This window comes from Tamandua tetradactyla, chromosome 4 (assembly GCF_023851605.1).
Source record: "Tamandua tetradactyla isolate mTamTet1 chromosome 4, mTamTet1.pri, whole genome shotgun sequence".
NCBI lineage: Eukaryota > Metazoa > Chordata > Mammalia > Pilosa > Myrmecophagidae > Tamandua > Tamandua tetradactyla.
The window spans coordinates 40,750,178-40,777,493 of record NC_135330.1 but is presented as its reverse complement, the minus strand read 5'-3'; the positions used below and the strand labels follow the sequence as shown (position 1 = coordinate 40,777,493).

Sequence of the window (27,316 nt, the reverse complement as noted above, 5' to 3'; positions counted from 1 at the left end):
TGAACAAAGTATTAAAAAACAGTTTTCAAGATAGGTAAAATTTGAGAAGATCATTTCTAAACTTTTGGCTTAAAATCCAGGCATCTAAAGGAACACAAAATATTGATATTAGGGATCTAAAGTTAGAGTTTGTGCACTGAAAGGTGAAAAGAAGGGGAGATACTAGTAACAGTAATTGTAAGACTCAGAGAGTGGCCATTCTATGTTCCTGAAATAAATTGTAAACCAGACTAGAATCTTGACTAGGTGTTTTGAGCCAAGTAAAGTATGAAAGTGTACTCAATGTCCTAAACCCCATGTGTACCTCTGATGTGGCCAGAGCACAGTGCTTTTCCAAAAATGATCTTTAGATTCACAACAGCAACACATTCAACCTTCTGTCAACAAAAGCATCCATGAAAATAGCACTGCCCTTTATGTCCACTAGCCCATGTCCTTGAAAGAGTCAAAGCAGAACTAAAGGCAAACAAGTTCTATGCCAAAGGAATTAAGTAACAGGCTTTTGATACACTTTTTATGACTTTCCATATTTTGCATGTTTTAACAGAGGAATTTATGTCTAATAAAGAAAACTATTGATTTGTTTTACAGCAATAAAATATGAATTTTAAATCAGAATATTCATTTAATGGAGTATTTACAATCTTTAAAACATGTAATGACAGAAAAGATGTTTGATAGCTGTCAAGTAAAAAAAATTACAAACCAGTGTAGAGTAAGTATAGTTTTGTTTTGTTTTTCAAAAGGTAAAATCATGACTGTCATACAGATATAAAATAACCACATGTCAAAGATACTATTTAACTCAATATTATTAAATGAAGGAAGCAAGATATTACCATCAGTTCAAAGGAGAAATGAAAGAACCACACATTGACATGGAATAATGAATTCCAAAATATATTCACAAATAAACACATAGCTATTTTTTTTTCCTGGGGGAGTTATGGCGGAGGGTTGTCTCTTTACTGGACAAAAGTTATCTACAAGTCTATAGAAAAAAATTATTTGCATTTCTGTCAGTCATTTGCACATTACAAGGGTTAAAAATAGCCTAGTTGAAGACTAGGTATATATCCCTATAGCAGTGTTCCTCAATCTTTTTTTTTTTTTTTCATTATTATCCCTGCAGACTTTTTAGGTACCTTTACATAATCTTTTCCCTCAATTTAAATATTAAGGAATCAAATTTTGTCAGGTAGAGTTGAAATCTGGAGGGCCACAAGCCATCGTAATAGCTATGATTTTTCCACCCCTCAAGTACCAATTTTGTCCTCTTGGGGATGATTAAGAATTCATGTCTGATGGGATAAGATAATCTTTGGAGGCCTCAATATTCCATAGAAAGTATATCTAGTACTCTCTTTAGCCTATGTCAAGCTCTTAAATTGCCTCTTATTATGCAATAATGTTTGTTTGTTTTTTGCATGGGCAGGCACTGGAAATCAATAATGTTGTCTTTAAAATAAAATATAGGGCAGCCATGGGGGCTTACTGGCAGAGTTTTTGCCTGCCATGCTGGAGACCTGGGTTCATTTGCCAGTTCCTGCCTATGTTAAAAAAAAAAAAAAAAGCAACAACAAAAACCCCACAAATAAATACATATATATTTCTTATGTGTGCATATATATATTAAAAGAGATAAAAAACACAGTTTTAAAAGATAGAGATAAAGAACATAGTTTTAAAAGATAGAGATAAAAAACATAGTTTTAAAAGATAGTTTATACCAGTGGTCAGCAAACTACATTCTGTAGGCCAAATTCAACCTGCTGCCTGTTTTGGTAAAATAAAGTTTTATTGGAACATAGCCACACATTGTTCACTTACAGTCTCATATTGCCTCTGGCTACTTTCACACCACAACTACAGAATTGAGTAGTCATGACAGAGACAGCAGGGCCTACAAAGCCTAAATTATTGCTTATTCAGCTGTTTATAGAAATTTTGCCAACTCTAGTTTATATTAAAATGTTGAGGGTAATTACCTCTTATGCCTGTTTGAAGCTATTATGCACCCCAGAAAAGCCATGTCCTTTAAGCCTCATTCAATAATGCTCAGTGGGACCTTTTTGATTGCTTCCATGGAAATGTGACCCACTCAACTGTGGGTGCTGAGTTTTGATTAGATGGTTTTCATGGAGCTGTTTCTCCACCCACTCAAGGTATGGTTGTTTCCTAGAACTCTTTAAGAGGGAGCTATTCGGAAAAAGTTCATGCAGCCAGAGACTATTGGAGATGCATAAAGAAATTAACAAAGCCCATGCAGCCAGAGACCATTGGAGATGCATAAAGAAAACACCCTTGGGGAGCTTCCTGAAACCAGAAGCCAGGAGAGAAAGCTAGCAGACTTCACCATGTACACCCCTAGCTGAGAGAGAAACCCTGAACTTCATCGGCCTTTCTTGAGTAAAGATTACCTCTTGTTGGTGCCTTAATTTGTATTTGTATCACAGCCTTAGAACTGGAAACTTGCCACTTAATAAATGCCCCTCTTTAGAAGCCATTCCATTTCTGGTATATCATATTCCAGCAGATTTTACAAATGAAAACACTTCTGGTTAATAGAATAATGAATTATTTTAATCACTTAACCTACATTTCCTATAAATATGCTTTACTTATTGAGGAAACAAAAACATTTAAAAATATTTATTAAGCATCAGTTCTGTACAAAGCTCTTGAGGGATATAAGTATAAGACATGGTTCTTGGCTTTTAAAAAGCTTCTACTATAACATTGTTGGGATGAATTGGTGTTTTGTTATAGAATGTGGCTGTATAATTTTACACAAGTAAGCTAAAAATAGGAAAAGCAGATAGAGACAGAGAAAAAAGGTAGCATTAGCAAATATGAGCTGGGTCAATGTAAATTTCTAGGTTAAATTTTGGACTTTTGAGCCTTAAATATCAATCTCTACAGACTATTCTATCTATCCATTCAGCTTTATACTCACTGAGGTCATTAAAATCATTTATGCTAGAAGCTGCTACGAGAAGATATCTTCCAGATTCACAGTATTCCAGAATTTACCTGGCCCTATTTTTATTCTTTTCCTATCCAAGTTTCAAGATAATGTAACTTAATAGAGCAACTCAAAGTAATGTGGCATTCCATTGTTTGTTCTCTACAGCTCCTGGAAACCCACATTACCAGGAACTTTTGCCACAAAGGGTCCTTTTAATCTCTGAATGAAAATATTTTATGGTAGCTATCCTTTGTAATACAGGAATCTTTGATACCTAAAGCTATCAAGACCCAGGTAAAATGTTTTTCTCATTTTTCAATTCTTGGAATTTAAGAACAGGGCCCCTTAAATCCAGGATATTTACAGAATGAGAATTTTACCTGTTTGTAAGATAAACAAGTAGATAACTTAATGAACGGGTCTTTGGGAAATTAAAAATTTTAAATTTTCAGCTCAGAATTTCCCAAGAGAAAGTATAAGACTGTAAACATTAAACCCAAATTAATTCAATAGATATTTGAGGATCTAATACATCAGTTATTCCCAACTATGTTGTCATTATACACAAGTTCCGATCAATAGTAAGGGGTGTCTCCAGTAACATCACTGTGCTGGTTTGAAGCTACTATGTACCCCAGAAAAGCCATGTCCTTTAATCATCATTCAGTACTACCAAGTGGGATCTTTCTGACTGTTTCCACGGAGATATGACGTACTCGGTTGTGGGAGATACTTTTGATTAGATGGTTTACATGGAGATCTGTTGCCACTCATTCATGGTGGAGTTGCTTACTGGAGTCCTTTAAGAGGGAACCATTTTGGAAGAAGCTTCAGAGTCACCAGAACCAACAGCGTCCACATAGCCAGAGAACTTTACAGCAGGCTTCCCCCAGGGAAGCCTTATGAAATGAGGACAGAAAGCTAGTAGGCATTGCCATGTGCCCTTCCAGCTGAGAGAGAAACCCCAAACTTCATTGGCCCTTTCTTTGGAGTTAAGGTATCTTTCCCTAGATGCCTTAATTTGGACATTTTCACGGCCTTAGAACTGTAAACTTGCAACTTAATAAATTTCCCTTTTTAAAAGCCATTCCATTTCTGGTATATTGAATTCCAGTAGCTTGCAAACTAACACAGTCACTAATAAAGGTAAAATACTAAAGTTTGCAAATTATTTACTTTTTTCAGAAAATAGATTCAAGATTATCCTTATAATCACTGCTCTCACTTGCCTTCAAATATATAAAGAGAAAGAAGACATTAAGGGCAATGATGTGGGCACTTACAAAGGAGGGGTCTGGAAAATTAAATATCTGTCATTTTTAGCATGCTCTATAAAAGGAGATCAAACTTGAAACCAAAATGAGAGAACTACTGGGGAGAGAGAAAAAAGGAGAAAGTAGAGGAGGAAGGGGGAAGAAGGAAGAGGAGAAGGAGAAGAATCAATAACTGGGGGAATGAGCAAAGGAGACAGAGGCACAACAATCAGAAACTGAGAGAGAGGCATAGATGAAACGAAGAGAGCAAACTCTCAAAAAGGAGAGTGTGGTTGACACTGTCAATAAGTAACATTGCTGGAGAGGCTGCCTTAGTTTCATTCCTAGCATGAAAGCCAGAAAATGAAGAAAGAGTTCAAAGAGGAGATAGAAACAGCATCTGTAGACTCTGTTTTTCCAAAGCTTGGCCTTGCTGGGAAAAAGAAAGACAGGTTGGTAGTCAGAGAGGACACTGACTAGAGAAAGGCATTTTTAAGCATTGAAGAGACCTAAAGGTGTATGTGAGCTCCAAACAATTGAAAGGGTTAGGTTGAAAAGCTCAGGCAGAGAGGAAATGATCAATAGGGCAAGGTTCTTTTCCCAGAAAGGGTAAAAGAGGGGAGAATCTTGGACAAGGATTGGTCTTGAAAAGGATAAGGTATGCCTCTTCCTCTCAAACTGGAGAAAAGGAGGTACGAGTGTGTGCACTCAGAGGTAAATTTGGTGGCAACAGAAAGCCAAGGGGATTTACTCCCTACTGACCTGCTTTTCTCATTGTGAATTATACCATCATCAGCTGAGAGGGAAAGGGACAGAGTGGGACATCAATGGCTATTATAGAGAATAGAAGGGAAGGATGAACAGAAACAGGTAAAAATATTGCTCCAAGGGCCCCTCTGAGGCACCAGCTAAGAAGGGAGGATTAGAAAGAAAAAAGAACCACTGGCACAATCTTAAGGAATGTTTACATTTTTCAGAAGAAAGGAAGGAAGAAGCAGCAAAGACATCTGGAAAAGAATGGCAGTAGAAGTGGGAAGAAAATTGCATTACCATAGAAGTCATGGTAAGGAAGAATTTTAAAAGGAAAATGAAGTGGGAAAAAATTGGAGTTGATCAACAAAAAAGAAACTACAAATTGCTTTGGGATGATAAATATGGAGAAAATCCACTAAATCTGACAACAAGGAAGTCATTAATATTTAAGAAAGCCTTTCTTTAATGGCAAAGGTAAAACCAGATTTCATAGAATAGAATAAGGAGTTGAAGACAGTTATGGGAACTCTACCTTTTCAAGAATCTTATAAGTGAATACAGTAGGAGATATGGATAACAGTCCAAGAAGATGATGGTACTGACGTATCTTTTTTATGAAAGAAACCTAGACATGGGCCAGGGGAGTGTGCACTACAAGTCAGCAACTCAACTATCTTACCAGAGTATTTAATAATAAAATGAAAATACTTTAAAGAACTGAAAAGTAACATACTAATATCAGGTATTATTATATTCATTATATACAAATTCTCACTAGCTGAATGTGAGAAACATTATTTGGATTTTTCCTCCCTTGAAATTTGTATTTAGGGTTTTATATGAAAGCAGTGATGAATCAATAAACTGTATGCTTAGGGTTTTCTCCTTTTAGCCACTAAAATTTTTGACAACTCTGAAAACTACAATCCCCAGACAAATTGAAATCAGCAGTTACTGAGAAACTCAACGGAGAAAAACGGAAAATTTACATTAAGGTGATTTCTGTGGTTAGCAAACTTCTTTATACACCTGAAGGTTAGGAACAAAATATTGACTTTAGATGTTAATTTGATTTTTCTTTCTGGCTGTGGGATTTGTTGGTAATTTACTGAAACATGTATTTTTTGCCAATCAAGACCCAGGTAAGGCTTAGGTTAAGTTATAAACCCAAGCCTTTTATCACACTTTGGACAGCAAAATAACTAAGTCTAGAAAACGTCATTATCAGGGGATAATCAGTGCATTTTGCTTTGGGTTCTTTGGCTTAAGTTTCTTCTTCACATTTTAAAAACCTCTAAGATGCTAAAAGGGTTGTAGATAATGGCTAGTAAAGTAATTAAATTGTATATAAGCCAAAATAAAGAAAATCTATAAAGTAGTAGTATTAAATTCATTCTAATATATTGTCTGAATTTTTTTGTAAGAGTAGATTCTCAAGTATCAACTCTTGATATGAAATGAGTGGGCCTTTGGAACAGAGCAATTTTCCTGGGTTACGGTTCTTTTATATATTTGAAAGCAAGTCATTTAACCTATCTGAACCTTCATTTCCTCATACATCAATTGACGATAAGAAGAATTATCTTATAAAGCTGAACAAATCATCCTTATCTTCAAACAGCTTAGGGCATTAAAAAAGCAATATTACTAAAATAGCGTCTCTACTCCTTGAATGTTGAAAAACTTTGGCACTCAGAGATTAGCTATGGATTTGAAGCATAGAGAATATGTGCAAGAGCATGAATAAGAAACAAAAACCATGAAAACGAGAGAAGAGGCACACAGCAGATTCTAAGTATTGATCTCTTTGAGAGAAGATGAGGACAAGATGGAAACTGGAAGATTTGAACATTATTTTAATATGTTTGTGGTCACCCTGAGCATGTGTTGTTTCTTTGTAACTTTTGAAGTGTTTTTAGAATTATTAATAAATACTAAAAATAAATTCATATAATTCATGTCTAATACAAATTAATACAAAGTAATATCTAATTTGATAAAGTTGCATTTTAAGATGCATAAATAAAAACAGCTTTATGTAAATCTATATTATTTTAAGAAAGGCGTTTCAAACAGGAAGCCTTACATAAAATCATCAATTAGCAATTACATATTTCCCCACATCTGGTGAATTTCCTAGGCTGCTTCCAAAAAGTCTCGTTTGAGTTAAAAGATGCTTAGTAAGGAACAAAGGCATCTCTTCATGCCAATCTTACATAACATTGGCAGCAAATCTGCCAGGTTATCCTTGTCATATGCTAAAGACATGAACAGTGCAGCAAATTGTTGGCAGCAGAATGAATCACGGGCAACACCTGCCATATGCATTATTCTCAAGGTAAGTGCATGTCAATGAGACAAGGCCACAGAGTCCCAAAATAGTCTGAGCCTGTCACTTAGCACCCAAAATAACTACTCAAGAAATAGCTCTTTCTAAAGGGACAAATTATCCCATCAGCATAAAATGACATTGTCATGAGATTGTTGGAAAATATCTTTTTTTTATATAATAATTTCCTGGTGATCACCCTGACATGAAAATTACATCAGTGAAGGGAGCAGGAATTTTCTAAAATCTCTCCTCAGTTCCCATCTAGGTTTGAAAAAACTCCCACAAAAGGACCACAGTAAGGGCAGATCAAGAGAATCCATGGGAATCCACTACTCAGCATACTGAAAAAAAAAAAAAAGAGTGCCTTAGAAAGCCAGAAAGCCAGATGGTTTCCCCCAGAAAGAAGTCAGGAGAAAGACACTACCAGTCTGGATTCACAAGCACTTGCTCTGCTATGTAACATGAAAGGAATGACTCAACACAAAATGATGTAGACGTCAAACTTCCTGCCAACATAGGTCAGGATCAACTAAAATTGAAGTTTTCCAGGTCTCTCAGAAGCAACCTGGCCATCCGTTATCAGTATAATCTGGGACCTTGTAGTACAAATGTGAGGAAAACATAAAATATTAAAGCTAGAAGCATTCTTAGAAATCACCAAACACAACTACCTTACTTTATAAATGATTTAACTGATCTTTTCAAAGCAGAATTTATAACCAATCGCAGTCTGAAGACCTAGGGTACAATCAATTATGAGAGATTATGCAAATAAACTGTGTTTAATAGAAAGCACTAAGCAGTGAAGCTGATTCACTTTTTTTATACCCTAGGGTAGATTAAAGGCTGAGCCCATAATCACCTCACTGAAAATCACTTGTGTTTCTTGTGTGGGAAAGAAAGGAGCGGAGAGACAGCTAGAAGTGCTGAGAATTGTCCATAATTCACAGCCCACATTAATCTCTGCCTTGAAGGAATGTGGGTCAAACATGCAATGGTCATCCAAGTGTGTATTCCAGTATAAAAAGGCTGAAAACTTTCATTCATTCTAACAAACTGCATTTTGTTGTCATGCAACAGTTCTGTGATAAACTCATGCACTTCCCAGTTTCTAGACACAGACAGAATTGCAGTAGAGAGTTCCAAGGTGCAATTTAAACTCCCATTCCTTTAGCTTTCTCCATTTGTTGTTTTTCCTTTTTCAGATGTAGCAATCCGTGAGCTTGCTCTAGAATGTAGAGAAATGGAACAAGTAAAAGGAAGAAGGATTTCAGAAAAAATGTGCATTAAATGTCACAGTAGATCGCAACCTCAAAGAAGGTGGCTTAGCCAGAATAGGCTACAGTGTAAATCAAAGAAAATGTGTAAAAGACAACATCAAAAGAAAATCTTTTCCAGGCAATGCTGAAGAGCCTGCTTCAGGAGACACAGAATAATTGTCTCAGGTCTTCCACTTCCCAGAAGGAAGAAAAGAAAGACAGAAAAGTATAAGATTCAAAGAAATGGAGAGAAGACAACACAGGCATCAGATGCCTATCCATACCAGGAAACATGCTAGACACTGAAGAAACATCTCATTTCATCCTCACTTTCTTAAACATTAAGTGTTATCTCCATTTCACTGATGAAGAAATTGAGGATCAGAATATCTGAGTGCTTTTCCCATTGTCACACTGCTAGTGCCTGATGGAGCTGTGAGGAAATCAGGACGCCGGCTCACGACTATTCTTTCCAAGAAGGAAAGTAGAAAGAGGTCAAAATCCTCATTTCAGGTTGTTTCTTAGAAGACTCACATGCTTTTGGAGATAAAACTTTTCTTGAGGAGAAAAAATATACAGTAAAGAGAAAAATATATGATTTTAGTGCTGACTTGGATAAATGTTTTAATATATAATTTTTTATTAGAGAAGTTATAGATTTACAGAAAAATCATGCAGAAAATACAAGGTTCCTATACATGCCTTTATTATTAACACCTTGCATTAGTGTGATCCTATGTTACAATTAATGGAATATTATTATAATTGTACCATTAATTATAGTCCATAGTTTACATTAGAGTTGACTGTTTGCATTGTACAATCCTATCGTCTTGTTTTGTTGTAATATTTATTCTAGTTGCATATACGCAACCTACCTACTTCAAGGTAGTTGTGAACATTCATGAAACACACAGTATCTGGCACATGGCAATAAACATAAAACACAAATAATAAAAATTACAAAATATAAAACTGACCTAATTATTTCTTCCTCCATACATGTGCCTCCCCTCCCATCCCATTCTCCTAAGCTCATTCCTTCTGTCCCTATTACCTCCAAGTGATCACTAAGTTGTGCTCTTCTGATCTTCTAGTTTCTCCTCTTTTAGCATATAGAAAAAGAGTAATTATAAGAATTTATAAACTTGAATATTTTTTTTCCCAAAATGAATTCTGGCAAATTGAATGAGATAACAGAGCAAATTCCTATTTAATGGTGCTGACTTGAAAAACAAGATGTAGTATCTAAAAGTTTAATTGTTTTAATTTGGAAGTTAAATTATAGTATATTAACAAATGCTCACCACAAATTTTATTTCTTCTTAGTTCAAAGAAAAATCTCTTGGTTTTGCTTAATACCCTAAGGAATACTCTCCTTGATGTCTTAGATATCGCCAGTGCTGAGTTGCATAATACATCATATGGTCTTGGAAGGGGTATTTGGGTAAAATGTTTTGTAGAAACAGCAGCACTGCAAAAAAATAAAGAGCAATCTGTGTAACAAAGTGGCTCCAAGTACCTGGAGCAGATAGATCCCAGGTCTGTTTCCTTAAGGCTGTGTGACTTTGAGCAAGTCACTTTGACTCTCTGTGCCTCAGTTCTCTCATCTAAAAATTGAGGACAATAAAGTAATTACTTCACAGGATCGTTTCAAGTATAAAGTTAATGGGTATAAAGCACTTAAAAGAATCCCAGGCACACGGTATGCACTCAATCAATATTAACTGTTATTTTTATAAAGCTGTTTGAGATCAAATGAAACATCTACAATCTGTGTGAGCTATAAAAGTTGATATCATTATGTCAATAATGAAAAAGGAGAACGATATATTGCTTAACTCAGTTTGCTTTATATTTAAAGATTTATGAGGCTTTTATAACATATTTGATTGAAGTTAAGCTCAGATATAAAATAAAGATTATTAATCATTGCTATTTGAAATTCATGTACTATCATTGGTAAAAATGTATTTAACTCATTTGTCACCTTATCTTCATCTGGATTTGTATGGACTCATTCTTGTGGAATCTTGGAGCTCCTTCTAAATGTTCTCTAAATGCTCCATATTTGAGTAAAAATCACATTAGACTGGTAACAAGAGTCCAGGGTTGGAATTTCATTCTTACCATCAACAAGCTGAATGTCTTCAGGCAAGTCACTCTACTCAGCCTTGTAAATCCTCAGTCTCCTCGTACAAGAATTACCAGTTTGGAGCAGATAATCTCTAAGGTCACATCCAATTATAAAATTCCATGCATTGTAGTTAGGTTAAATAATACTATCTCTGTTTCCTTAGGAATGAGGTCTTTTTTCATTTTTTTTAATGATCATCCCATTCTACATATATAATCAGTAATTCATAATATCATCACATAGTTGCATATTCAGCATCACGATAATTTCTTAGAACATTTGCATCAATTCAGAAAAAGAAATAAAAAGACAACAGAAAAAAAATTCATACCCCTTACTCCTCCCTTTCATTGATCACTAGCATTTCAATCTAAATTTATTTTAACATTTGTTCCCCCTATTATTTATTTTATTCCATTTGTTTTACTCATCTGTTGATAAGGTAGAGAAAAGGAGCATCAGACACAAGGTTTTCACAATCACACAGTCACATTGTGAAAGCTATATCATTATACAATCATCTTCAAGAAACAAGGCTACTGGAACAGAGAGCTCTACATTTTCAGACAGTTACCTCAAGCTTCTCTATGACATCTTTTTTTTAACAAGGTGATATCTATTTAATGCATAAGAATAACCTCCAGGATAACTTCTCAACTCTGGAATCTCTCGGTGTTGACACTTTATTTTGTCTCATTTCACTCTTCCCTCTTTTGGTTGAGAAGGTTTCTCAATCCCTTGATGCTGAGTCCCAGCTTATTCTAGGATTTCTGTCCTACGTTGCCAGGAAGGTCCACACCCCTGGGACCACGTAGACAGGGAGAGGGCAGTGAGTTTGCTTGTTGTGTTGGCTGGAGAGAGAGGCCACATCCGAGCAACAAAAGAGGTTCTCTTGGGGGTGACTCTTAGGCCTAATTTTAAGTAGGCTTGACCTATCCTTTGCGGGGTTAAGTTTCATATGAACAAACCCCAAGATTGGTGGCTCAGCCTATTGCTTTGGTTGTCCCCACTGCTTGCGAGAACATCAAGAGTTCAACTTGGGGAAGTTGAATTTTCCCCCTTTCTCACCACCTAGGAAATAAGTTTTAAAGGATTTGCCCAGAATTATACATTGAGAATTTCAGAGAAATAAACTAGTTAAAAAACACCATTCTCCTGGCTCCCAAACTAGAAGTTTCAGTTCATGAATCTCAAACATTTCAAATCTAACTTCACAGAATTCTTCTACTTCCTAAAAAATACTGAAACTAAGGACAATTGAAGAAAATTAATTCCTCAAATCTTAGCAAGCTGACAACCCCAAGGTTGTGGAGAACCGTCACGCTTTTTCAGTTTTAATCACTTTCAAGACAAATAGTATAACTACTGGCTTGGTGGAGACAAAGCAAAAAAGTTTCTCATGGTAGATAAGGCCAGGGTATCCTATTTGTATCATCTTAGCCCAACAAACTACCATTTCTGCTGCCCTTCATTCTTCTCAATTCTGCCCAATTTTAAGAAAATTGCAATGGCCAACAGTCTATGATACTAGCAGGGCCCCCCGATCCACTTAACACTGCCTGACAAAAGACAGGAAGACCAGTGTCTTGTCAGATCAGAGATATGGACATAGAGCATTTTAAAGTCTACCATGTTCTTGGAGGTTATATTGACATGAGACAAAGTAGATTTCAAGACAAGGAATGTTATCAGAATATTACAAGAGATAGAGGGACATTCCATACTGATCAATGGGTCAATTAATTAAGAATATATGGCAAACAAATGTATATGCAGATAATAACAGAACTTCAAAATACACAAAGCAAAAATTAACTGAACTTAATTCAATTAATTCAGAACTGAATGGAAAAAAACAGACAAATGCACAAACAGGGTTGGAGATTTTGAAAATACTTCTTTCAGTAATTAATAAACAAATTGAAAAAATCAGTAAGGATATGAAGAATTGCCCAACACTTTTCTAACAGTTTGATCTATTTTATATTTACCAAAAAAAAAAACAACCAAGAGCTGCATAATATACATTATTTTCAAATTCATGAGGAATAATCATTTAGAAGGACCATAGGACTATATGCTGAGGAATAAATCAAGTCTCAAGAATTTCAAATAACTCAAGTCATATAGACTCTGATCACATAAGAATTATATTAAAAATTAGTTACCAAAAGATACATGAAAAAACAATTTGGAAATCAAGAAATTCAAATTTAAATGATCCGTGAATCAAAGAAGGACTCAAAATGAAAATTAGAAAATATTTTAAACAAAATGCTAATGAAATAAAAATGTGTGAGATGCAGCTAAAGTTGTGCTTAAAGGACAATTTGTAGCTTTGAAAGCTTATTTTAGAAAAGAAGAAAGATTTATAAATAATGACCTAAGCTGCTACATAAAGACTCTGGAAAAGAAGAAGATCCAATTAAACCCAAAATAATTAGATGAAAGAAAATATTAAAGAATGAAAAATAATAGAATGAGAAAAAGGCAATAGAGAAAATCAAATTCAGCTGAAAGCTGAATTTTTTAAAAGATTTTTAAAAAGTGATAAACCCTTTCAAGATTGATCAAGGAAGAAAAAGAGAAAAAAAAAAAGAGTCAAAATACCAACATCAGGAATGAAATAATACATCACCACAGATTCCCTAGAGATTATAGTAGCTTGGAGCTATGTACCCTCAAAAAACCTCCAGGCTAAAATGGTTTTCTTGGTAATTTAAATCAAACATTTGAAGAAGAACTAATACCAATTTATATAAACTCTTTCAGAAAATAGAGGAGGAAGAAATTTCCCAATTTTTTTTATAAAATGTAACAAGAACATTACAAGAGAAATTATAACCATACCTCCCTTGAATATAAATGCAAAATCCTTAACAAAATATTATTAAACAGAATCCAGCAAATTATAAAGAAGGTAATACATCAAGACCAGGTAGGGTTTGTATCACAAATACAAGCTTGGCTAAACAATCAAAAAAAAAAAAAATCAATCACTGCAATTCACTACAAGAGCATCATTAGAAATGTAGAAAAATTAGAAAAACTACACATACACTAATTCAGAAAACTAGGAATAGACAGGGAACATCCTCAATCTGATAAAAGGTATCAATAGAAAACATTGCTAACAGTATATTTAGTGGTTAAAAGCTAACACATTTCCCCCAATATCAGGAACAAGGTAAGGATGACTCTTCTATATACCTCTGAACTGGTGGTCTTAGCCAGTACAATAAGGGAAGGAAAAAAATAATAAAGGGCATAAAGGATCGAAAAGACAAAGTGAGTGTCTTCACTTATCAGTGATAATTCGTATGCAAAAAATTCAAAGGACTCTATACTAATATAATTAATAGATGAGTTTTACAAAGGTTAAGGCTACAAAATCAATATAATAAAATCAGTTATATTTCCATACACTAACAACAAACAATTGAAAATAAAATTTAAAACTTGTTTTCCAACTTTATCTGTGTATTTAATGTAATCACATTCAAAACTCTAGCAAGTTTTTAAAAAAATATAGACATTAACAAGATGATCCTAAAAGTTTGCATGAAACTGCAAAGAACTGAGAACATATATTTCTCAGAATATTTAAAAAGAACAAAACTAGAGAATTTATACTACTTGAGTTCAAGATTTACTTAAAACTATAGTGATTAAGATGATTATAATTGTGATTTTATTATTATGTTTTATTATTGATATTTTATTATATAATATTTTATTGTTTTTATTATAGAGGCACATTAGACAGACAACAGATTATTGGCAAAGGTGTAGATGTAATTCAATGGGGGAAAATATCTTTTCAACAAATGGTTCTGGAAAAATGGAATATCCCCATGAGAAAAAAAAGCTGAACTTCAATTCTACACCACACAAGAAAATTAATTAGAGATTGCTCATTGACCTAACCATACAAATTAAAATTATAAATCCTCTAGAAGAAAATGTAAGAGAATATCTTTCTGATCTTGGCACAGGCAAACATTTTATTGACAAGATTAAAAAAAATTCTAACCATAAAAGAAAACTGATCAACTAGACTTAATCAAAACTATAATATTTGCTCATCAAAAAGCAACAAAGAAAATGAATAAATAATCCACAGACTAAAAAAATATTTATGATACATACATCTAACAGAAGACTTATATCTGTAATATATAAAGAAATACTACAAAACAACAACTAAAAACCCAATTTTTTGTTTTTTTAAGTGGGTGCTTAAAATACACTTGAAAAAAAGAGACACAAATGGCCAAGAAGCATAAGAAAATATTTGTGATGCATACATCTAACAGAGGAATTGTATCTGGAATATATAAAGCAATACTACAAAACAATAATTAAAAACCCAATTTTTTAAGGGGATTCTTAAAATACACTTAAATAAAAGAGACACAATGGCCAAGAAGCACATGAAAAGGAGCTCAAGCATCATTAATCATCTGGGAAATGCAAATCAGAACCATATTGAGATACTACTACATACCGTCATTGTTTTAGTTTTAGTTTTCCAGGGCTTCTATGACAAATACCACACAATGGATTGGCTAAACAACAGGAATTTATTGTCTCATGGTTTGGGAGGCTAGAAGTTCAAAATCAAGGTGTCAACAGGCCATACTTTCTGTCAGAGTCTTCAGCATTCCAGCAATCCTCTGTCACATGACAATCTCCCTCTCTTTATTCTACTCCTCTGATTTCTGGCTTCTATTGATGGTCTATTTAGGAATTTCCTTTGCTTGTAAGGACTCCAGTCATATGGATTAAGGCTCACCTTGATTCAATTTGGCCTCAACTAAATAAGATTTTGGAAGATCCTATTCACAAATGAGTCCACACTTTAATAACAATATCTTCAAACATCCTATTTTATAAATGGGTGGGTTCACAGCTATAGGAACATGGATTAACAATGAAGATGTTTTATGGGGAATATGGTTCCATACCCATAACTGGTTAATGGCTAAAATTTTAACCCTGAAAATGTAATTATTGGCAAGAATGTTCAATAAGTGGAACTCCCATACATTTTCTTTTTTAGATAGATGTGGCAACCACTTTGGAAAACCAATTTCTTATTCTTTATAAATCACTCATATCCCTATTCCATGACCCAACAATTCTACTCCTAGAAATTTACCTAGGACAAATGAAAACATGTCCATGCAAATATTTTTATAAAGATGTAACTTTGCAGCTTTATTCATAATAGCCCAAACCTGGAAACAACCAAAATGTCCATCAATGGGAAAATGGTTTTAAAAAAAATGAATTATAATCATATAATGATATACTGCACAGCAATAAAAAGAATGAACTACTGATACTCATAACAAAGTGAACACATCTCAAAAACATTGAGGAAAAGAAGATAAACCAAAAAAAAAAAAAAGTATTCCATTAAAGGAAGTTCAAGAATAGAGTAAATTAAATTATGGCAGTAGATATCAGAATAGTGGTTGGGGACAAGGTAGGAACTGACTACAAAGTTGTACAAGGAAACACTGCAGTTTAATGGACGTATTCTATATTTTTATTGGGATACTGGTTGCATAGGTGCATACATTTGTCAAAACCCAAACTGTATAGTTAAGACCTGTGCACTTTATACATAAATAAGTTTAAAAAAAAAAACGAGCAGTTCAAATACCTTAGTTTATGTAAACTATATAGCAGAAAGATTCTGCTTTTAAAAAAATTAGAAAATAGCCAAATTCGGTTATGATAAGTCAGAGTTCAAGATGATTTTTGCCCAACCAGGACACTCACCTGAGAGTTCTTCTAAATAATAAGATCCTTTAGTGCACTTAAAGTATGATTCAATTTACAAATACATAATTTAAACCAGTGTTTTAGAGATAAATATCCTGAAAAAAAAATCAACTCAAAAATTGGAAAACATCTCAGTTGTTGGAAAAAATCTCTTGTGTACTTGACTTCCCGGCCCCAAAAGAAGTACATAACCCGAGATCACTTTCCAAGGAAACAGTCTTCATAGTAGGCACATCACAACCGATGAGCTCCCTGTGTGAGTCTTCTTAACATGCAGGTAGAAACATGTTTTAAGAGGATCAAAAGAAACATAAGAAGAAACTTTTGCATTCACAAGCCAATCTGCCTACATATGACATTTTCCTGCATGGGTAAACATTTTCAGTTTTATCTTGACATATCTATTGCTATCCTTCTAAAAGCTGTTTTTGCACATTCAAAATTGCCATTTTACATGTAGCAAAACACTTAAAATCTCCCTTGCAAAAAGAAAAAAAAAAACTCACAATCTCTGAAGATTCATTATATTTTTATCCTTACTGAGAACTAGTAAATCTTATTTATATAAGCTAATATGAATCCTACATCTTATTAACCAACCATGGTAAATATGACCCCCACAAGAACATACGGTATAACTAAAGTGTTTCCAATTATCTGCTTTCTTGATGACTTCCTTAATGACTATTTCAAGTCTGATCATAGCCATTCACATAAAAATAGAAAAAAATCACTCCCAGGACACAGGATCAAAAAGGCTTTGTCATTTGGGACAGGCACATAATGCCCTTTCTTACCAGTAATTGACAGATACCAATCCTACCAATACTTTCCCAATCTACAAATCAGAGAACCGAGTGGCACTTCACCTTGCCTTCAGTATAATGCATCACTACAAGTGACTCTGCCTGTGCTGCCTTGGCCAGTGTCAGAACTCATGGCCAGGGGTGAACAAGAAGGAGAAGGAAACCAACAGCAGGTCCACAAATCTGCTGATAGTACTGGCCCAGGTCTAGTAAAACAGAAAGATCTGCAGTGCTGCCAACAACTTGACCATTCTCCCCCTTTCTTAGTTATCACTAAATAGAGGAAAAGGAGAAGCAATTTAACCTTGCTGAACTGAGACACTACATCGAAAACTTCATTTGTGAACAAATAGGTTTGGTATGTATGTGGCCTATCTTGGGCGATATTCAATCTAGTTACAGAAGAATCCTGGGGTATTTTGTAGAAAATTTTGCTGTTAAAAAAATATTCCATCTATTTAGCCTAAACTGACAAAGGAATTATGGAATATTTAGAGCATATACCAGGTCACTAATGAATATATGTTAAGTGAATGAATGAATGGTGTAGGGCTCTAATATATGACTGAGCAACCCCAATACTTATGAATAAAATTAAGCATTATTTATTTGTTTCATCTGAACAAGTGTGTTTACACAAAATAACTGCAAATAACTCCCATTTACTGAGTATCTACAACGTAGTGTGAGAAAGCAAACACTCTGAAACTATTAACATAGCGTATTTGTATGTTGCTCCCCACCCAATCAATGGAGAACATTTAACACTTTCAAGGAGGGGTAAATAACAACGAAGCTATTGATCAACTTTAACTTGCAAATTATATTTGTTGGTGCCATTTCTAGTTTTGAGAAATAGGTTTTATTGAGAGGCAATGGGATTTTCCAAACTCAGAAGTTTTCCCTTGGAATATTATAAACCAAAGCCTGAAGAATAAAATAGGAAAGAACTCAGGATATAACTCCCAAGTGAGAGGAAGAAGAAATGAACTGTCAGTCACTGGGTAAGCTGGAGATAGGAAGAGAGAATGAAAAAATAATGAAGTGGTTTAGACTCAGGTTTCCTAGCTCTCTTAGGATCAAAACCCTGGGTAGGGATACAAGTGGGAATAGAAATATCCAAATAGGTTTGGAGGAATCCAAATACAGAGGAACTTAATCCTCATATCCCACATGAATAACCTCAGAAAACTACAAACTCCTCAGAGAAGCCTGGCCTTTGGCATGTAATTCTCAACATGGGGCAGGATTGAAATTGTAGGAATGGGAAAGGGTGGACCCTCCCATCAAAGTGTGCAGAGAGAAAACAGAAGGGAATCCTGGGTATCCCAGGAAGATAGGAGCCGAGAAGCCTGAAGTCAGGATGAAAAGCGATAGCAAGCAGGAGCCTTGTATCTAGAGGCTGTGACAGGACCCAAAATCTTCAAGAGAAGATGCCAGTTTGATGCCAAAAACCAGGCAGAACCAGTTGTTGCCTCAGTGGCCCACAACTCAAGACACCCAGAAATAAGAAGCGACCAGTACATCATTCAGACGCTCAAGAAGATGCAGAAGGAGGCACACGGCACCAGCCTCCCTCTCCACCATGATGATGTATGCTTGCTCCCTGCACTCAGTTCTCATCAGGGGAGGAAAGGGGGGAGGCGAGGGCCCATAAGAGAAGGTAGATGACTTCACAAGGAGTCTCAATTTTAAAGAATGAATATGTATCTAAAATAAACTATTTAAATTACTTTTTTCTAGGAATGTTCAGTCCCCTTCCCACAAACCACAACCCCACCACCATTAGCAGAATAAGAGTTTGAAACGTAGATTAGATCAGTTATACAAAAATAACTTGAAATTGCCTTCTTGGTGTGGAAGAGTTATATTAAAATAACAATAATAATTAATGAAGGCTGTTAAGCCTTATTATGTACAGGCATTATTCTAAGTGCTTTACAGTTATCTACTCACACATTAATCACAACTATATTATGAGGTAGGTACTATTCTTATCCTCATTTTACAAATGAGGTACTTGCAACTCAAAATTACACCACTTGTAAGCAACAGAACCAGAACACACTAAGGAACCTGGCACTCTTAACCTCTCTGGTAAACCTCTCTGGAGGTCAGAAGTCCTAGAGTTAAGGTGTTAACAGGGTTTTGTTCCTCTTTGGAGGGTCTAGAAAAGAATCCATTTCCTTGCCTTTTCCACCTTCTAGAGCCCCCCTTCCTCCATCTTCAAAGCCAACAATGTTAAATCTTCTGACCATCCTCCATAGTCGTATCTTTCTCTGACTACTTTCTTTTGCTTTCCTCTTCTACTTTTAAGGACTCTTGTGATTATCCTGGGCCCAACCAGGTAATCCTGGAAAAATATTAATAGACTGGATACAGCATCTTTGCAACCTAATTCCTTCTGTAATCTTAATTCCCCTTTGCTATGTGCTTTAGTTTGCTAAAGCTACTGGAATGAAATATACTAGAAATGGATCCGCTTTTATAAAGGGGATTTATTAAGTTACAAGTTTACAGTTCTAAGGCCATCATTCAGAGAAAGATGCCTTGACTCTGAAAAAAGTCCAAATGGCACCCAGATTTCCTCTGTCACATGGGAAGGCAAGTGGCTGGCATCTGCTGGTCCTTTCTTAGTTTCTCTGGAGCAACTCTCTCCAGGTCCTGGCTTGCTTAGCATCTCATGGAAAGGTATATGGCCACATCTGCTGCATTCTAGTTCCTCTCTAGCTTCTGTCGGGTCTCTCCATTCCTGGCATCTCCTGGGGCTTCTGCATTTCCAAACATCTGTGTCTAAACATTTCTCCTTAATGTTTCCCTGTGTCTGCTCTTTTAAGGACGCCAGTAAGCTAATCAAGACCCAACTTGAAAGGGCAGAGTCACATCTCCAACTAATCAAAAGGTTACACCCACAATTGGGTGTGTCATAACTCCATGGGTATAATCTAATCAGAAGGCCACACCCTACAATATTGAATCAGGTTTAGAAGAACAAGGCTTTTCTGGGGGTACATAACAGTTTCAAACAAGCACACCATGTAACCTAACACATTCAAAGGCTCCCAGGATTAGGACTGGACATTTTGGAGGAAAGGGCGTTATTCTGACAAATACAGAACCTAAATGATGCAGATAGCTGTATCAGGTGTGCTTACAGGCAACAGATATTTAAGGACATGAGGACAATCTGGAGGACATTATTTGATAATATTGGGGATGAACAGAATAAAAATCCAGTTGGTATTAATGGATGAAACTCCAGAGCCCATGGAACCAAAGGTAAAAGAGTAATCAAATTATTACTTGTGGTCACCTGGAATGAATGACTCATTAAAGCAAGGCTTTTGAAGATCGAGTGTTCTATAACTACATAAAAAGAATGAAGATATGTAAGGACAGTAAAGAAGAGGCAGTTGTTGCCGATGACATGTGACAGCTTAAGGAAAGATAAGGATAAGCCCAAAAAGATTGGCTCAAAATACAGACCGGGTTGGGCCATGGTTGCTCAGCAGGCAGAGTTCTCACCTGCCATGCCAGAGACCCGGGTTTCATTCCTAGTGCCTGCACATGCAAAAAAAAAAAAAAAAAATACAGACCAATAATCAAGGGCTTTCAGTAACTGTCCTATAAGAATCTCCAATCTCTTGCTCCTGCAGGCCAATGAAAACCCAAAAACAAATGCAAAGATTGATCTTAGATATCGCCTATTAACAATGTCAATTAAATTTACAGGCCAACCAGATCTCTTAGAAGAAACGTTAGGACATTGATAATGAAAGACTAAGATTCCAAGATTTGGAATAGGGACCTGTGAGAGGAGCCAGACGATTTTGACAAAAGTAAGCTAACTACCACTGAGAATCCATTGTCAATTAAAGAAGTTTTAAATACCCCTTCTAATAAGACTCATTAAACCTTGTAAGGCCTCACCTGGATATATTCCATAAATCAGAGATGCTACATTAGAAATGGGCTCCCCTGATTTCACTGAAAATATGATGATTCTAGGGTCACAGGTTGCTGCTGTGGTTTAGAATTTTATGTACCCCCAGAAAATCATGTTTTTAAAGTAATCCATTTCTCTGGATTGTTAGTAGGACCTTTTAATGAGGTTACTTCAGTTAAAGTATGGCCTAGGGTGGGTCTTTATCCTCTTATGGAGCACTTTATAAATGAGATGAATATTGTAGAGAGTGGGAAAGAAAGTCATAGAAGCAAGAAGCCAAAAACAAGGAAAACCAGAAAGGAAGAGAGAGACCAGCAGATGCCACCATGTGCCTTTCCATACAGCAGAGAAGTCAAGGATCTTCAACATCTTGTCTTTGGGGAAAAAAGCATCATCTTTTTTTTTTTTTTTTTTTTTTTTTTTTTACATGGGCAGGCACCGAGAATCGAACCCAGGTCCTCGGGCATGGCAGGCAAGCATTCTTGCCGGCTGAGCCACCATGGCCCACCCAAAAAGCATCACCTTGATGATACCTTGATTCAGACATTTTTCTCAGCCTCAAAATTTTAAACTAATAAATTATCATTGTTAAGCCAACTCATTTCATGGTATCTGCTTTCAGCAGCTTAGGACATGAAAACAGGAGTTGAATATTAGTATTTAATAATCAATTATGGATAACATAATGGGCAGAATGGTCTGACTTTCAATGATCCTTGGTTGTGGTAAGCCAATCATTGAAATAATGGATAACTCATTAAGATCCTACTTGATTTGTACAACTGAAAAACTTTAGGGCCGGCAAGCAAAGGGATGATTTGATCCACTATAATAGGAAGTTACTTTTCTCACCCAGATCTATGATCTGAGTAATTTCACAGACCTGGAAGGTAAGAAAGGCATTCACAAGGAAGAGTCTTGCAATAACATAAAAGCAGGTATTGGACATCTTCCTTCTAGTTTTTCTATGGAAACTATGGGAACTATGGTCATTTATGAGGATAAATATGCACTAAAAAGAAAATACCCATTACTTTGAAACTTTATTTACACTGGCTCTTAACTATGCCAAACACCTGGAGACCTACTTTGTGGTATACCATTCATAATTGGGGATGGATTATGGCTATTGATTAAGTCCACCTACTAATGGGCTCAGAATGACCCTAAACCTACCATGTGATGATATCCCCAGTTCTGAGTGTATAGTTGGAATAGGTGCACCCAGAATTTGGATTAGCTCCCTGATCTATGGAGTATTATTACAGATATAGGCAAGTAAAAACTCTTTGAACTCCCACTATTCATACAGAAATTAGTTCCACCATCAAAGACTTGAGAGTTGTAGAGGTGGCGATTCCAATCACATCCCTATTTAACTTACCTCTTTGATCAGTGTAGTAGCCAGATGGGTATTACAGAATAGCAGTGGATTATCATAAACTTAACCCAGGGCTGTTTCCAAATGTGTCTACTATTATGGATTTAGTTGCTTTGCATATTAAAACCAATATAGTCTTAGTATCTGATATACAGCCATTAACAAAGAAAATGCTTTTTTCTTTTTGTTAGTGTTTAGACATCAAAATTCCTGCTTTTATCTAACAGCTTTCAGTGCATTTTCATCATTTTTACTCAAAGTTATATTAACTTCCTGATTCTATGCTAAAAGTGAGTCCTTGAACACACTATCTTATATATCATTGATCTCCTATGGGATAAAAAAAAGAGTATGTTTCTTTAGATTCCTTGGTAAGATAATGTATACAAGAAGACACAAAATTCCAAGATAGTATCAGGATCTGCCACTTCTGTAAAATTTCTGGGAATCTAGTGATCTGTGATATGTTGAGAAAGCACCTCTAGAAAGTAGAGGTAAACTTTCTAACTTTGTATCTCCTCTCGTGGAAAAAGAGGCCAAACATTTTATGAATCTCTGGATTTGAAAGGCAACACTCTCGAATTTGGGGTAGTGCTCTGACCCATTTCCTGAATGACATAAAAGGCTCCTCCCCATTCAGTGGGGCCCAAATCAATAGAGGACTTTCTATTTGCTATAAACCACCATTAAGAACTTTGTTATTTGGCCTTTATGACCCCTCATATCTAACAGTGCTTAAAATATCAAACGAGGCAAATGAGGATGCTGAATAGAGCCCATGGCAAGTTATAATACAAGAATCTTATGGAGTACCACAGGGTTTGGGAAGAAAGCCATGCCCTTTTCAGCAAGTAATTATTGTCCTTTAGAGAAACACCTTGCAACTAGGCTTTAAAGGAGATTAATTGTCAGGTCATGGGACACCAGCTAACCATTTTGAGTGTGTTATCTCATCTGCCTAGCCATAAATTTTGAGCACACCCTGTAGCATATTATTGTCAAGCAGAAGTGTTTTTCAGAGGTGTGTTTTCCACATTCTGGAAGCACAATTTGCATGAGCTGGTGGTTCATATTTCTAGCATACCTGCTTAGGACCTAATTCCATCACTCCTTACCCCACACCCATGACTTCAGGAAAGTGGCCTGTAAAACTTTAACTGACTTTACAAAAGGTACTGCATGATATATTTGATCCTGGTTGAAAGGGGGTTGCTGAAATGTTTTACACTTATTCAGGGGTGCCTTGAGGGATAGTGGAGAAGGAAAATGCTTCCTGTGAGTGGAATGTTGAAATCTTTTTGTCTAATTTGCTTGTAAATAGCAATGATTTTGAGATTAGAAATATGCAGATTCCTTGGAGGTTGTTAATGGTTTGGTCAGATGTTCCCACATTTGGAATGAATGAGATTGAAGGATAGGAGGGAAAGTTAGGAAAAGAAGCGTGTAACTCTATGAACGGACCCAACTTGTGAGAATAACTGTGGCCCATATGAATGCTCACCAAAAAACCCCACTAAGGAAGGGACAAAATTATAATCCACCTCCTCCCACTGCCAGCTAGCATTTGCACATCAAGCTCAAGAGCAATGCGACAATGGTGGCAGAAATAAAAACTATACATGGATTCAACAATATGAATTTACATTTTCCACAGCTCCCTGGCAACCAAAACCAGTGCCCAATTTCTGAAGCAGAACCAACTCTGAGCCCCAAAGGGTACCAGAGCCCCTGAAGGACCAGCCAAATATCTGGTAGCAGTTTGATTATATTAGATACCTTCCCTCCCAAAGGAGGCAGACTTATCTCATTAGAGTGATCATGTAATCTAGATTTTAATTTTCTTTCCTTGCCTATTGTTCTACTTTGCTAGCTGCTGGAATGTAACACACCAGAGATGGACTGGCTTTTAATAAAAGGGGATTTATTTCATTAGTTCTTCAGAGGAAAGGCAGCTAACTCTCAACCGAGGTTCTTTCTTACATGGGAAACCACAGGGTGATCTCTACTGGTCTTCTCTCCAGGCCCTTGGGTTCCAAAAACTTTCCCTGGGGTGATTTCTTTCAGCCTCTCCAAAGGCCTGGGCTGAGCTGCAAAGGCTGAGACGAGGTATGCTGAGCTGCTTGTGCTGTGCTACATTGGACTCTCATTTAAGCACCAGCCAATTAAATCAAACATCATTCATTGCAGCAGGCACACCTTCTAGCCGACTGCAGATGTAATCAGCAACAGATGAGGTTCACATGCCATCGGCTCATGTCCACAGCAATATAACTAGGCACCATCACCTGGCCAAGTTGACAACTGAATCTAACTACCACATGTCCACCCCTTGTCAACCTGGCAACTACAGGCATAACTTTAAACGACATTAAGGTGCAAAAAATTCTCTTCTAGCCGTGGACCTATGAATCTCAAAACAAGTTATCTCGTGCCAATATGCAAAGGAGGACAGTCACAGGATACAGGTTTTCATTTCCATAGGGAGAAATTGGAAGGAACACAAGAGTCACAAGACCCAAACAGTTCTGAAAACCTGCAGGGAAACTCCATTGGATTTCAAAGTCTGAAAGACATTTATTCTTCAACTTTAGAAAGTGGCAGTCCCACCCTTTCCAAGGGCCTATGCTGTGGCCCACCTCTTTCCAAATCAACCTTAGGGGACATTGAGGAGACAACTTTTTTCTCAGCTCTACCCTGTCCAAGCATCAGGGCCATACCTTGGCTCTCTGCCATTTCCGGGGTACACGCTCAACCCCTCCATGTGGTGGCAGCCAGGCTCTCCACAGTCCCCAAGGAGCATGCTCTACCTTCTCAAAGGCCTGAGGCTGTACAATTCTTCCACTGCAATGAAATGGGAGACTCATCCTCTGCCCCTAGGGCTAACTCACCCTCTCCATGTATATGGGTGGATCCACTCACCTGGCCTGAGGTTTCTTGGCTTCAGACCTGAGCTTCCATGTTTCTCAGTCTGCAAACTCCAATTTATCCCTTTTGTGTCCACCTTTGTCCAGATTGGCAGTGGTTCCGTTTACACAACAGTCTCTTCAAGAACTCCAGGACTTTTCCATCATTCTCTTCACAGTTCCTCCAAAATCTTCCCCTTATTCATCAAAAAAACTGGTCCAACATGACTGGTATTTGCAAACTGCAGCAGCATCCCTTCTCCGGTACCAAGTCTGTTCTAGTTTGCTAGCTGCAGGAATGTAACACACCAGAGATGAACTGGCTTTTAATAAAAGGGGATTTATTTCATTAGTTCTTCAGAGGAAAGGCAGCTAACTTTCAACTGAGGTTCTTTCTTACATGAGAAAGCACAGGGTGATCTCTACTGGCCTTCTCTCCAGGCCTTTGGGTTCCAACAAGTTTCCCCGGGGTGATTCCTTTCAGCCTTTCCAAATGCCTGGGCTGAGCTGCAAGGGCTGAGATGAGGTATGCTGAGCTGCTTGAGCTCTGCTACATTGACCTCTCTCATTTAAGCACCAGCCAATTAAATCAAACATTCATTGCAGCAGGCACGCATCCTAACCGACTGCAGGTATAATCAGCAACAGATGAGGTTCACATGCCATCAGCTCATGTCCACAGCAATATAACTAGACACCGTCACCTGGCCAAGTTGACAACTGAACGTAACTGCCACACCTACTATGCTTCTGTAAATCTGTAGTTTAGTGTTGCAGTCACCACCTCCACATGTCTTACATCACTTCTAATCAAGGAACTCACTTTACAACAACAAAAAGGTAGCATGCTGAATAACATGTGATTTGCTTGCTTGCTAGGTACACTATCTCTAAAAGAGCTGGACTTAGAAAATGAATGAAGACCCAGTTATGATTTCAGCAAAAACTTGAAGATTTGAGATTCAGTCTTGGAGGATATCCATATATGTTGAACCAGTGACTAAATATTAGGTATTACAAATAAAATACTAGAGCCCAGATCCTAAGTAGCAAAATGGGTTGTAACTTCATTATGAAATATTTATTAAAATTCACAGTGAACTTATCTAGGACAAGAGTTTGGGGGCATAAATGTTAAAACAAGAATTATATCTATTTTATAAATATAGGGCTATTCAGGTTACTTATTTTCTTAGGTGAACTTTGGTAGTTGAATTTTTCAGAAAGTTTTCATTTCATGTAAGTTGTTGAAATTATTGCCATAAAGTGGCTTATGTTATTCCATTATTATGTTTTAATGTCTGTAGGATATATAGTGATGTCTGCTCTTTCATTGTAGGTTTTTGTATTTTTGCTTTTCTTTCTTGATCAATCTGGTAGTGGTTTATCAATTTTATTGATCATTTCAATAAAGATAGCTTTGTGATGGCTTTGGTCCCGCTGATTTTCTCTTATTTTGTTTTTTCTTCTATTTAATTGATTTCTGCTCTTATTTCCTTCCTTCTGTTTGTTTTGAATTCAATTTGGTCTTCTTTTCCTAATCTCTAAAGGTAGAAACTTAGATAATGATTTGAGACTTTTCTTCTTTTTCTAATGTAAGCATTCAATGCTGTCAATTTCTCTTTACTACCTTAGTTGCATCTCACAAATTTTCATATATTATTTTTCCATTATCATTCAGTCCAAAATATTTTCTAATTTTACTTGTGCTTTCTTCCTTGACCCACATGTTGTTTAGACTAGTGTTTCTTAATTATCATATATTTGGAGATTGTTTTTGTGTAC

The 27,316-nt window shown here is 36.2% G+C and overlaps 1 long non-coding RNA gene across 1 annotated transcript in view; it reads right to left on the bottom strand.

The window, feature by feature from the left end:
• The window catches only part of LOC143678903 (uncharacterized), an 85,004-nt gene that overhangs the window by 39,495 nt on the left and 18,193 nt on the right, over positions 1-27,316 (bottom strand). The window contains exon 2 of the long non-coding RNA XR_013173468.1: positions 9,873-10,039. This is a non-coding gene — a long non-coding RNA (uncharacterized LOC143678903). The remainder of the gene's footprint in view (positions 1-9,872; positions 10,040-27,316) is intronic.